Raw genomic sequence first — 11,933 nt, 5'->3', positions numbered from 1 at the left:
CTTGCAGTCATAAACTGATCCAATGTGTGTTTTATGCCCTCTTGTGTGTGTAGTGTATATCACAAGCTGTGTAAAGTTTCAAAGACTGATCTGGGTGGTTTTTGGAGGGGGTTGTGGGTACTCATGCTCCAAATATGTGCAATTGTTGTGTTCCTCACACAGTTGCTTCATGGCGGCACAGTGCAGACATATTCTCATTTGAACCTCTCTTTGTTCATGGAGTGGTGCTTTTATAACTCTAATGTAGCATTGTGTGTTTCCATCTAAAATCAAACAGATGGGCCAAATGCTAATCCTTAGCATTTGATGTTTTTGATATGCTGTGCAGTGATTAGGACCTTGCATGGGCAAAGGACAATCCTGCTATTACCACCCTGGACGCCACGCATTGCACACAGATAGCATATAAATGGGGATGCAGTGCTAAAGGAACTGTACCGTAAGTCTAGCTATCTTTGATCAGGATCAGATGACAAAGTACGTCCATAATAAGATAGCTTAACAAATCACATAGTTTTTGTTCCTCTCTGATCTTATGCGAGGCTGAAACCATTATGCAACGGCGGTGTGGTGTCTCATTACTTCTTATCACGCATGAGTCCATCCCTTTCCAAACGCACCTAGCTCATTTTCCCATCTTTGTGCCAACCACATTTTAATGTTAATATAAGCAGAATGTTGTCTGTGTGACATTAACCAGCAATATTCCTGCCCCATATCACATGCTGTGCCTGTGAAGATGATTAGAAACACGTTTGGTGGTGTTTAATGTGGCAAACATTGATACCCTCTCCCTGTTCAGCCTTGACCTGCTCTCCTCAGGCCTTTGTGGAGATTTACGTAATGGGGCCCGAGGGGTCCCAGATGGCCCTCCGGATGCCTGCAGTCAGATGGCCCTTGTCCCGTGGCCACCGATGGCGGGAGCCCAGGGAGCTGCTATATACACTGCTCAAAAAAATAAAGGGAACACTTAAACAACACAATGTAACTCCAAGTCAATCACACTTCTGTGAAATCAAACTGTCCACTTAGGAAGCAACACTGATTGACAATACATTTCACATGCTATTGTGCAAATGGAATAGACAAAAGGTGGAAATTATAGGCAATTAGCAAGACACCCCCAATAAAGGAGTGGTTCTGCAGGTGGTGACCACAGACCACTTCTCAGTTCCTATGCTTCCTGGCTGATGTTTTGGTCAATTTTGAATGCTGGCGGTGCTTTCACTCTAGTGGTAGCATGAGACGGAGTCTACAACCCACACAAGTGGCTCAGGTAGTGCAGCTCATCCAGGATGGCACATCAATGCGAGCTGTGGCAAGAAGGTTTGCTGTGTCTGTCAGCGTAGTGTCCAGAGCATGGAGACGCTACCAGGAGACAGGCCAGTACATCAGGAGACGTGGAGGAGGCCGTAGGAGGGCAACAACCCAGCAGCAGGACCGCTACCTCCGCCTTTGTGCAAGGAGGAGCACTGCCAGAGCCCTGCAAAATGACCTCCAGCAGGCCACAAATGTGCATGTATCTGCTCAAACGGTCAGAAACAGACTCCATGAGGGTGGTATGAGGGCCCGACGTCCACAGGTGGGGGTTCCTTCTTGCCACAGCTCGCATTGATGTGCCATCCTGGATGAGCTGCACTACCTGAGCCACTTGTGTGGGTTGTAGACTCCGTCTCATGCTACCACTAGAGTGAAAGCACCGCCAGCATTCAAAAGTGACCAAAACATCAGCCAGGAAGCATAGGAACTGAGAAGTGGTCTGTGGTCACCACCTGCAGAACCACTCCTTTATTGGGGGTGTCTTGCTAATTGCCTATAATTTCCACCTTTTGTCTATTCCATTTGCACAACAGCATGTGAAATTTATTGTCAATCAGTGTTGCTTCCTAAGTGGACAGTTTGATTTCACAGAAGTGTGATTGACTTGGAGTTACATTGTGTTGTTTAAGTATTCCCTTTATTTTTTTGAGCAGTGTATTAAACATTATGTAGTCTTAACATTCTGCATACTCCCTTGTTCTAAGGGTAAAAAATGACTTGCCTTCACAAAACCCCTAAAATAAAGCAGCTTAATTTAATTCTAAAGCCCAAATATATTTTGCATGAAGAAACAATCTGTCATTCATCGCAAACTTTGTGAATATCTGGGTTTTCCCTCTTCACAATGCTGAAAGACTGCATCAATGTTGGTGGACACCACTCATTTTTATTACAACACACCTGTCATAATTGTTTTCTATACTAAAGTAGAGGTTTATTATTATGGCTAAAGGTACTGCATAGGTGTAAACCTTTTTTTTTAGCAAGACAAAGCACTTGTATAGCCTAAGAAAGTAGCAAAAATGTGCAAAAAGTAGTTTTGAATGCATTTTATTGAAGGGAAACAATAACAGTCTTGAACTTTTTTGGCAACATAGTGATATATTCTTATATACTGTACAATGAGGAATTCAACTACAAAATACTAGTCTTCTCCCATTTGTTTAACCATTGCCCCCACCCACAAGGTGCATAAACAACAAATAAATAAAATAAGATATTCGAAAAAATGTAGGAAAAAAAAGAACCTAAATCAATCAACTATAAATAGCACATGTATGACAGTATGCAAGTGTGTGTGCATGGACTTTACAGATGCATTTCTCACATGTGCAGCACATAGTATTTGTTTTACAGACCTTCTTTGGGGGGCAGAATTGGCATATCCTCTTCCCTTCCCCAGCTGCAGCTTCAGGTGTATCAGGACAAGATTCAGCCCCCTAAAAAAGCTTTCACAAGTGCTGCAGAGGCTGCTGTGCAGGGAAGGCGCTCCCTTCTTTGAATGTGTGGGGTTACAAGTGCCTTTCCCAGCTGCTCCAAGAACACCCTCTTGTTCTGCTTATCATGCATCCAGGTAGGGTTGATCTTGTTCCATATCACAAACTCATTGTATGAGGACACATCAATGATGTTATGGAAGATGATCAGGGGCCAGTGGGCAGTCATCCTCATGCAGCTGTAAGTTCCAATCACCTTGTCCAGGTTTTCCACACCTCCTTTGTTGTGGTTGTAGTCCAGGATTATGGCTGGCTTCCTGTCCTCACGATCACTGATATCAGCCGTTTTGTGCAGTGTGCTCAGGAGGACCACATTATTGTTCCTCTTTGGGAGGTAAGAAACTAGAGTGGTGGTGGGGGTGAAGGTAAACTTTGATGAGAAGGCTTCTCTCCCTTTTGTTGCGAGGAGTGCAGGTGGCAGCTCAGGCTAGTTCTTTCTAACTGTGCCATGGTGATCTTCTTCTTCAAGAGCTGCTGAATTCAATCAGTAACACACATAATCTCGATTTCTCATTGTGTGTGTGTGTCGTTGTGGTTTTTGTGGTGTGTAAATGATTTTATAACTGCCGGGTCAAAAATTAACCAAAGACAATATTTGTACCCTGGTGGTGTACAGCCTTCATGGAAATATGAACAAAGACGATGTTTCACTTTTTCTAATGTTGGGGTCATTTACAACAATGTCTACACAATGTCTATTTCTGATCAATTTTATGTTATTTTAATGGACAAAAATGATGCTTTTCTTTAAAAAACAAAGACATTTCTAAGTGATCCCAAACTTTTGAACGGTAGTGTATGCATTTTTACAGAAATACCTTATTTATATAAGTATTCAGACCATTTGCAGTGAGACTCTAAATTGAGCTGAGAAATATCCTGTTTCTACTGATCATCCTTGAGATGTTTCTATAATTTTGCAGTCCACCTGTGGTAAATTCAATTAATTGGACATGATTTGGAAAAGAACACACCTGCCTATATTAGGTCCCACAGTTGACAGTTCAAAAACCAAGCCATGAGGTCGAAGGAATTGTCCGTAGAGCTCCAAGACAGGATTATGTCAAGGCACAGACCTGGGGAAGGGTACCAAAACATTTCTGCAGCATTGAAGGTTCCCAAGAACACAGTGGCCTCCATCTTCTTAAATGGAAGAAGTGTGGAACCAAGAACACGATGGTCACTCTGACAGAGCTCCAGAGTTCCTCTGTGGAGATGGGAGAACCTTCCAGAAGAACAGCCAGAACAACCTGCTCCAGAGCGCTCAGGACCTCAGACTGGGCAGAGGTTCACCTCCCAACAGGACTAAGACCCTAAACACACAGCCAAGACAACGCAGGAGTGGCTTCAGTCCCTGAATGTTCTTAAGTGGCCCAGCCAGAGCCCAGACTTGAACCCAATCGAACATCTCGGCAGATACCAGTAAATAGCTGTGCAGCAACGCTCCCCATCCAACCTGACAGAGCTTGAGAGAGGATCTGCAGAGAAGAATGGCAGAAACTCCCAAAATACAGGTGTGCCAAATGTGTAGTGTCAGACCAAAGACAACTCAAGGCTGTAATCGCTGCCAAAGGTACTAAGTAAAGGGTCTTGATACTTATGTAAATGTGGTATTTCAGTTTTGTACTTGTAAAAACTCCTGAAAACCTGTTTTTGCTTTGTCATTATGGGGTATTGGGAGTAGATTGGTGAGGTAAAAAAACAATTTAATACATTTTAGAATAAGGCTGCAACATAACAAAATGTGGAAAAAGTCAAGGGGTCTGAATATTTTCTGAAATCACTGTATATTCAAATCAGGGCCATTCACCATTATTCATCCAGCCAAATTAATGCATTAACCCTCTGACATATAGTTTTCTCCTCTGCAGTCTCATACATTTTCAGTGTTGATGATAATTTGGGTCACGTCATGTCACCTGGACATGGTATGACATTTTAATTACTTGTGCTGTTGTCATAATGCCCTAGCTATGAGTTTATATTTTAATGATGAAGTAGCATTTATACATGGTTATAGAATATTTAGGAAAGATAGAAATGCAAATGGAGGTGATGTTGCCGTGTATGTCCAGAATCATATTCCTGTTTGGCTGAGAGAGGATCTGATGTCAGATTTGGAAGTAATATGGCTACAGGTTAATTTGCCTCACCTAATGCCTATTCTCGTAGGAAGTTGTTGTAGACCATAAAGTGCTAAAAGTCAGTATTTGAATTGTGTGTGTGTAAAAAGTTGGATAATGTATGTGAAACCAAAAGAGGTTTATTTTCTGGGTGACCTAAAAAGACTGGTTGTCATCAAGCTGTCCACTCAAAAAGAAGCTCCAAGCTGTAACCTGTGCCTGCAATCTGGTTCAAGTCATCAGTCAACCTACCAGGGTATTTACAAACAGGAACGAAATCATCCATGTGTAATGATCACATCTTCACTGATGTTGCAGAAATCTGCAATAAAGCAGTGTCCACACCCATCGGATGTAGTGATCATAATATAATAGCCATATTTAGAAAAAACTACGTTGCAAAGACTGGTGCAGAAGGTGAGTTATAATACTTAACAGATACAAAAGAACAAACATGGGAAGTGTACTGAACGTGAGAGAAAAACCAATAACGACTAAGGACTGATGACGGAGTGCTAAATAAATGACGAAGTGCAGGTGTGCGTAATGAAGGTTGCCAGGTGTGCGTAATGAAGGTTGCCAGGTGTGAGTAATGCTGGGTTGCCAGGTACAATGGTTAGTAGACAACAACGTTGAGTGCCGGAGCGGGAGTAGACATGACTGCACCTCCCACTTGACACACGTCCTCCTGGCAGGACGACGTCAGCCAGTAGGACGGCCCTGAGGGAGAGGAGCGGGCCGGTCCTGACGGGAAGGTGGAACTCTCGGATGAAATTGGGATCTAGGATGTCGTCCTCTGGACTGTACCCCCTCCCAGGCCACCAGGTACTGGAGCTGAACCCCACAACGTCGGGAGTCCAGGAGGGATCTGATGTCAGAGGTGGGACTTCTCTCGATGTCCAGGGGAGACATAGGGGTGTCGTGAGGGACGGCATCAACCAGGAGACCAGGAACCACCGGTCTGAGGAGGAAAACGTAAAAAGAGGGTGAGATCCGGTAGTTAGTGGGGAGCTGTAATCGGTAAGTTACCTCATTGCCCCCACAAACCAGGGGCTCAGCTTTGGGCAGGGCAGGGCAGGCAGAGCGAAAGGTTGCTAGTGGAGAGCCAGACCTGGTCACCGGGATGGAATATGGGTACCTCACTACGGTGGCGGTCAGCCTGCTCCTTCTGGCAGCGGACAGTGCCTCACGTGGGCAGCGTCACAAACCTCCTCTGCACGTCGGAACCACTCGGGAAATATGAACCATCATGTTTCTCTATTTCTCCAGAAGGGACAGTTGGGCATTGCTGACCTGGGTAGATGGCAGGGTAGGCCGGGGGCTGGCTCACTGTGACGACCCGTGGTATGAGGCCCTCTGATAGGGGTATGGAGAACATCACTGGTGATGTCGAGGCGATGGAGAACACGGAGGACCTCCTCCATGGCCGTAACCATTTTTCCAGCTGGTCGTCGTGTTGGAGTAGATTACTTTGTTAATTAACCGTCTCGGTTGAATCTTCTTCTGCTTCCATATTGTGAGATGTTATTCGTAGATGCCGGGAGTCAGAAAGCAGGTGCAGAAGGTGAGTTATAATACTGAACAGATAAAAAAGAACAAACATGGGAAGTGTACTGAACATGAGAGAGAAACCAAAAACATGTTAGGACTGATGACAACAGAGGGCTAAATAAAGGGAAGCAATCAGGGAAGTGATGAAGTCCAGGTGTGCCTAATGATGAGGCACAGGTGTGCGTAATGAAGTTAAAGTTTAAAGTTAATCTTTATTTAACTACACAAGTCAGTTATTAAGAACAAATTATTAAAGGTGAAGACTGCCAGGTGTGTATAATGATGGGTTGCCAGGACCAGTGGTTAGTAGACCGGCGACGACGAGCACCAGCGAGGGCGAGCAGGAGTAGACATGACATAAATTGAGAAATTACATAACTACACTAAACAAAAAGAAGAAACTATACTATGGAACAAAGATACATGAAATAAAGAATGATAGTAAAATGCTCTGCAGTACTTTAAATTAAATTCTAAGTAAGAAATCAAAACTTGGCTCCATCTTTCATTGAGGCAGCTTTTGATGTCATTGATCATAACCTACTGCTGAAGAAACTTAGGTATTATGGATTTGCATCCTATCTCATAGAGGTAACGGAAGCCTCTCTCATGCAAATTTAGTTAAGTGTGGTGTACCTCAGTGTGGTGTAGGGCCATTATTGTTTTCTGTTTTTACAAATGACCTACCACTGACTTGAATAAAGCCTGCGTGTCTATGTACGGTGACGACTCAAACAGTATACACATCGGCCGCAACAGTAAAATAAATAACTGAGAAACTTAACAAAGAGCTCCAGACAGATTTATAATGGGTAACTAGCAACAGGCTGCGGCTAAATATCTCAAAAACTAAAAGCATAATTTTTGGGACAAATCACTCGCTCAGCGCTAAACCTCATTTAGATCTATTATTGAATACTGTGGTTATTGAGCAAGTTGAGGCGACTTGACTGCTGGATGTTGCTCTGCCTTCTTGACATCTCAGTCGACCAGACAGGCCCTAAAGGCTCTAGTATTGTCGCACCTGGACTACTGCCCAGCTGTGTGGCCATGTGCTGCAAAGAAGGGCATAGGTACGTAAATTGCAGTTGGTCCAGAACAAAGCATCACTTATTGCACTTACAGTGCCTTTGGAAAGTATCCAGACCACTTGACTTTCCCCCCCAAAAAATGTGGCTACAGCCTTATTAGAAAATTGATTAAATTGTATTTTTTTCTTCTCATCAATCTACACACAATACCCCATAATGACAAGGCAAAAACCGGGTTTCTAGAAATGTTTCCTAGTTTAACTCTGAAATATCATATTTACATAATTATTCAGATCCATTAATCAGTACTTTTGTTGAAGCACCTTAGGCAGTGATTACAGCCTCAAGTCTTCTTGGGTATGATGCTACAAGCTTGGCACACCTGTATTTACGGAGTTTCTCCCATTCCTCTCTGCAGATCCTCTCAAGCTCTGTCAGGTTGTATGGTGAGCATTGCTGCGCAGCTATTTTCAGGTCTCTCCAAAGATATTCGATTGGGTTCAAATCCGGGCTCTGGCTGGGCCACTCAAAGTCATTCAGAGACTTGTTCCGAAGCCACTCCTGCGTTGTCTTGGATGTGTGCTTATGGTCGTTGTCCTGTTAGAAGGTGAACCTTTGCCCCAGTCTGAGGTCCTGAGCGCTGTGGAGCAGGTTTTCATGAAGGATCTCTCTGTACTTTGCTCTGTTCATCTTTCCCTTGATCCTGACTAGTCTCCCAGTCCCTGCCACTGAAAACATCCCCCACAGCAAGATGCTGCCACCAACATGCTTTGCCATAGGGATGGTGCCAGGTTTCCTTCAGACATGACGCTTTGCGTTCATGGCAAAGAGTTCAATCTTGGTTTCATCAGACCAGAGAATCTTGTTTCTCATGGTCTGAGAGTCTTTAGGTGCCTTTTAGTAAACTCCAAGCGGGCTGTCATGTGCCTTTAACTCAGGAGCAGATTCCGTCTGGCCACTCTACCATAAAGGCCTGATTGGTAGGGAGCTACAAAGATGGTTGTCCTTCTGGAATGTTCTCCCATCTCCACAGATGAACTCTAGAGCTGTCAGAGTTACGATCGGGTTCTTGGTCACCTTCCTGACCGATGTCCTTTTCCCCCAATTGCTCAGTTGGCTGGGGCGGCCAGCTCTAGGAATAGTCTTGGTGGTTCAAAACTTCTTCCACTTAAGAATGGTGTAGGCCACTGTGTTCTTGGGGACCTTCAATGCTGCAAAATTGTTTTGGTGATCCTTCCCCAGATCTGTGCCTCAGCATAATCCTGTCTCGGAGCTCAACGGACAATTCATTCGACCTCATGGCTTGGTTTTTGCTCTGACATGCACTGTCAACTGTGGGACCTTATATAGACAGGTGTGTGCCTTTCCAAATCATGTCCAATCAATTGAATTTACCACAGGTAGACTCCAATCAAGTTGTAGAAACATCTCAAGGATGATCAATGAAAACAGGATACACCAGAGCTCAATATCAAGCCTCATAGCAAAGGGTCTGAATACTTATGTAAAAAGTTTTCTGTTTGTGTTTTTATACATTTGCAAAAGTTTCTAAACCCCTGTTTTCGCTCTGTCACTATGGGCTATTGTGTGTAGATTGCTGAGGACTTATTTATTCAATCCATTTTAGAATAAGGCTGTAACGTATCAAAATGGGAAAAAAGTCAAGGGGTCTGAATACTTTCCGAAGGCACTATACACGGAGGGAAAGTGTCAGTAACATGCATGCCAGTCTTTTCTGGCTCAAATTTGAGAAGACATTGACTATCACTATTGGTCTTCATGCGAGGTATTGATGTGTTGAAGGTACCGAACTGTCTGTTCAAGCAGTTGGCACACAGTTCGGACACTCATCCGTACAACAGAAGACATGCAACCAGTGGTCTCTTCACAGTCCCCAGGTCCAGAACAGACACTGGGAAACAGAGCCATGGTGACTACATGGAACTCTCTGCCACCCCAGGTAACTCAAGCTACCAATAAAACTGTAACGATGTGCGCTGAGAGTCGGGAAGCAAGTTCAGGGAGTGAGTGTTTTAATAAAATAAATGGAACATAATATAACACAAGAAACACTAACAACACACAAACATGAAACTGAAACAGAAACAATGACGCCCTGGGGAAGGAAGCAAATGGAGTGACATATATAGGGAAGGTAATCAGGGAAGTGATGGAGTCCAGGTGAGTCTGATGACGCGCAGGTGTGCGTAACGATGGTGATAACGAGCAGCCTGGTGACCTAGAGGCCGGAGAGGGAGCACATGTGACAAAAACCAGTTAAAAAAAACTGATAAACGAACAGCTTACTACACAAAGGGGACTGTGAAGAGACACAGCCATTTTATATATATTGTTTTGTAATTTGTACTATACTCTGTATTAGACATAGATATTGTGTGCATGTACTGATATGTACAATAGGCTGTGTGCGACATTTAAAATGTATGTAATTCAGTCCATGACTAATAATGTTCTGTGCTATGTATTATGTCACGTTTTCATGTGGACCCTAGAAAGAGTAGCTGATGCTTTTGCAGCGGCTAATGGGGATCCTAATAAATACCAAATGAAGCAGTCTTTCAACAGTACTGTGTTAAAGGCCAATTGTCAGTGATTAAGTTCGAAACACTAGCTAGGTTCCATCCAATTTGCGACAGATTTTCATGAGATTATTATAAAATCTGCATTATTAAAAAAAAATGCATTTTCGATAAAAACAGATTTGTTACAGATAAAAGGCTGTGCATGATGACGTAGTGCACATAAAAGAAGTTATGTGCCAAATATAAAATGTAAGTTCAATGTGTTTCATTTGCATTTTCCAATTTATCGATTTACTGTTTTGTCACGCAAAATGTTGAGATAAATGGCACACTTGCCCAATCTGGTTTTCATGCATACAACAGTTTGTTGATAAGGTTGACAGGTTAGGTTATATTATAAGATGTATAAGATTCTTATTTGTTATTTGGCAGCTAAACACTGATCATCATGTCACTAGCATACAGATTAAAATCTCAATATTTATTGGAAAGGAGCACCAAGCTCATAACCTTGCACTTTCAACACCCTGTGAAGTTCATCATCATTTATTTAATCTGTAGTTACAAAAACAGTGCATGCTTTTTCAAGTTGTGGTTAGAGGACATCACAATGTAGAATCTCGGGTCTATCTACTTGCCCAAGAAATCGTTTACCCCGCAATTTGTCACCAAATTCCTTTTACCGACACAAAACGATCCCACCATGTCGAGTAAGCAAATTGTCTGTCGACATTTCTGAAATTGTACTGACACTTCCTGTTTCCATGACAGCTGTCGTGATTTTTTTTCTATGGTATGACTGAACTTGCATAAAACTATGGATGGAAGCCCAAACTGTTCGGACACTATAGACAGAAGTTGTCAGATCAGCGGTACTAACTTCAGACGAGTCCTGTGACGCTTGTGGGGGAAAGTAAAGCACCGTTCGTACGCTACAGAAGTTTCCGCGATGTCTCATGGTCTGACAAACACTGCTGTAGCTCAGCCACCTTCCATCTTAGATGCGGAAGGCTGCCATTGGAAAGGAAAACCCTTGGGAAAATCAGATTTTTATTTTTTAAAGCATGGAATGCTAAAGTAACCGAGAAAGCCAATAGTTGGGGAACGTCAGGTATCAGTTGTGTCCTCAAAGGTTGATTGTGTGTCCAAACACACTTACATAATTTTTCCCGTTGAAAATTCGAGTAAAACAATACTGTTCAAATCTGCACACATCCAAGATAAACTGATTCAATAACATTGTAAGTTTGTTTCCAGAATGGTGGGTGTGTTCGCTGGATCTACATTTGCCCTTGTGGTTTGTCTGTAAGTGTTTCTCTCAATGGGGGTGAAAATTATCACAATCATAGCGGTGCTTGCTTTGATTAGAGGAAAACACTATATAGACTTGTATGTTGAGGTGAAATCCCCCAGTGGTTACAGAGCCATCCATTAGAGTTACTTACCAGCCTAGAGCAGGTATGTAGAGCTCATACGATCTGCCAAACATTGTCCCTGTAATTACTTCGGAATTGCTCAATCTTTAACTACCACAGGACTAGAATCTGTTGAAAGTATAGGCAAAGGTATTCATTTATGCGATATTGCACCATACATTGAGTTCCCTTGCATTTTAGATAAAAACTTTACTAAATCCTAACGCTGCCAACTTAAAGTGGATGGTTGAAGTTGCACCTGGCTAGCTTACGTTCCGAGTTCCTATCTCTGCCATGAGACTAGGGGTTTATAGTGTTTATGCGTCCCCCACGCTCATCTCTATAGTAAACTTATGACTTAAATCAAACCTTATGTACTATCTCCGGTGGAGGGAGGTTTAGGTGTGGAAGATGTGATTAGCTGGGGCTTTAGTCTATACGACAAGGGCCCATA

The sequence above is a fragment of the Salvelinus namaycush genome, chromosome 18 (assembly GCF_016432855.1).
Source record: "Salvelinus namaycush isolate Seneca chromosome 18, SaNama_1.0, whole genome shotgun sequence".
Taxonomy (NCBI): Eukaryota; Metazoa; Chordata; class Actinopteri; order Salmoniformes; family Salmonidae; genus Salvelinus; species Salvelinus namaycush.
This window is presented reverse-complemented; position numbering follows the sequence as displayed.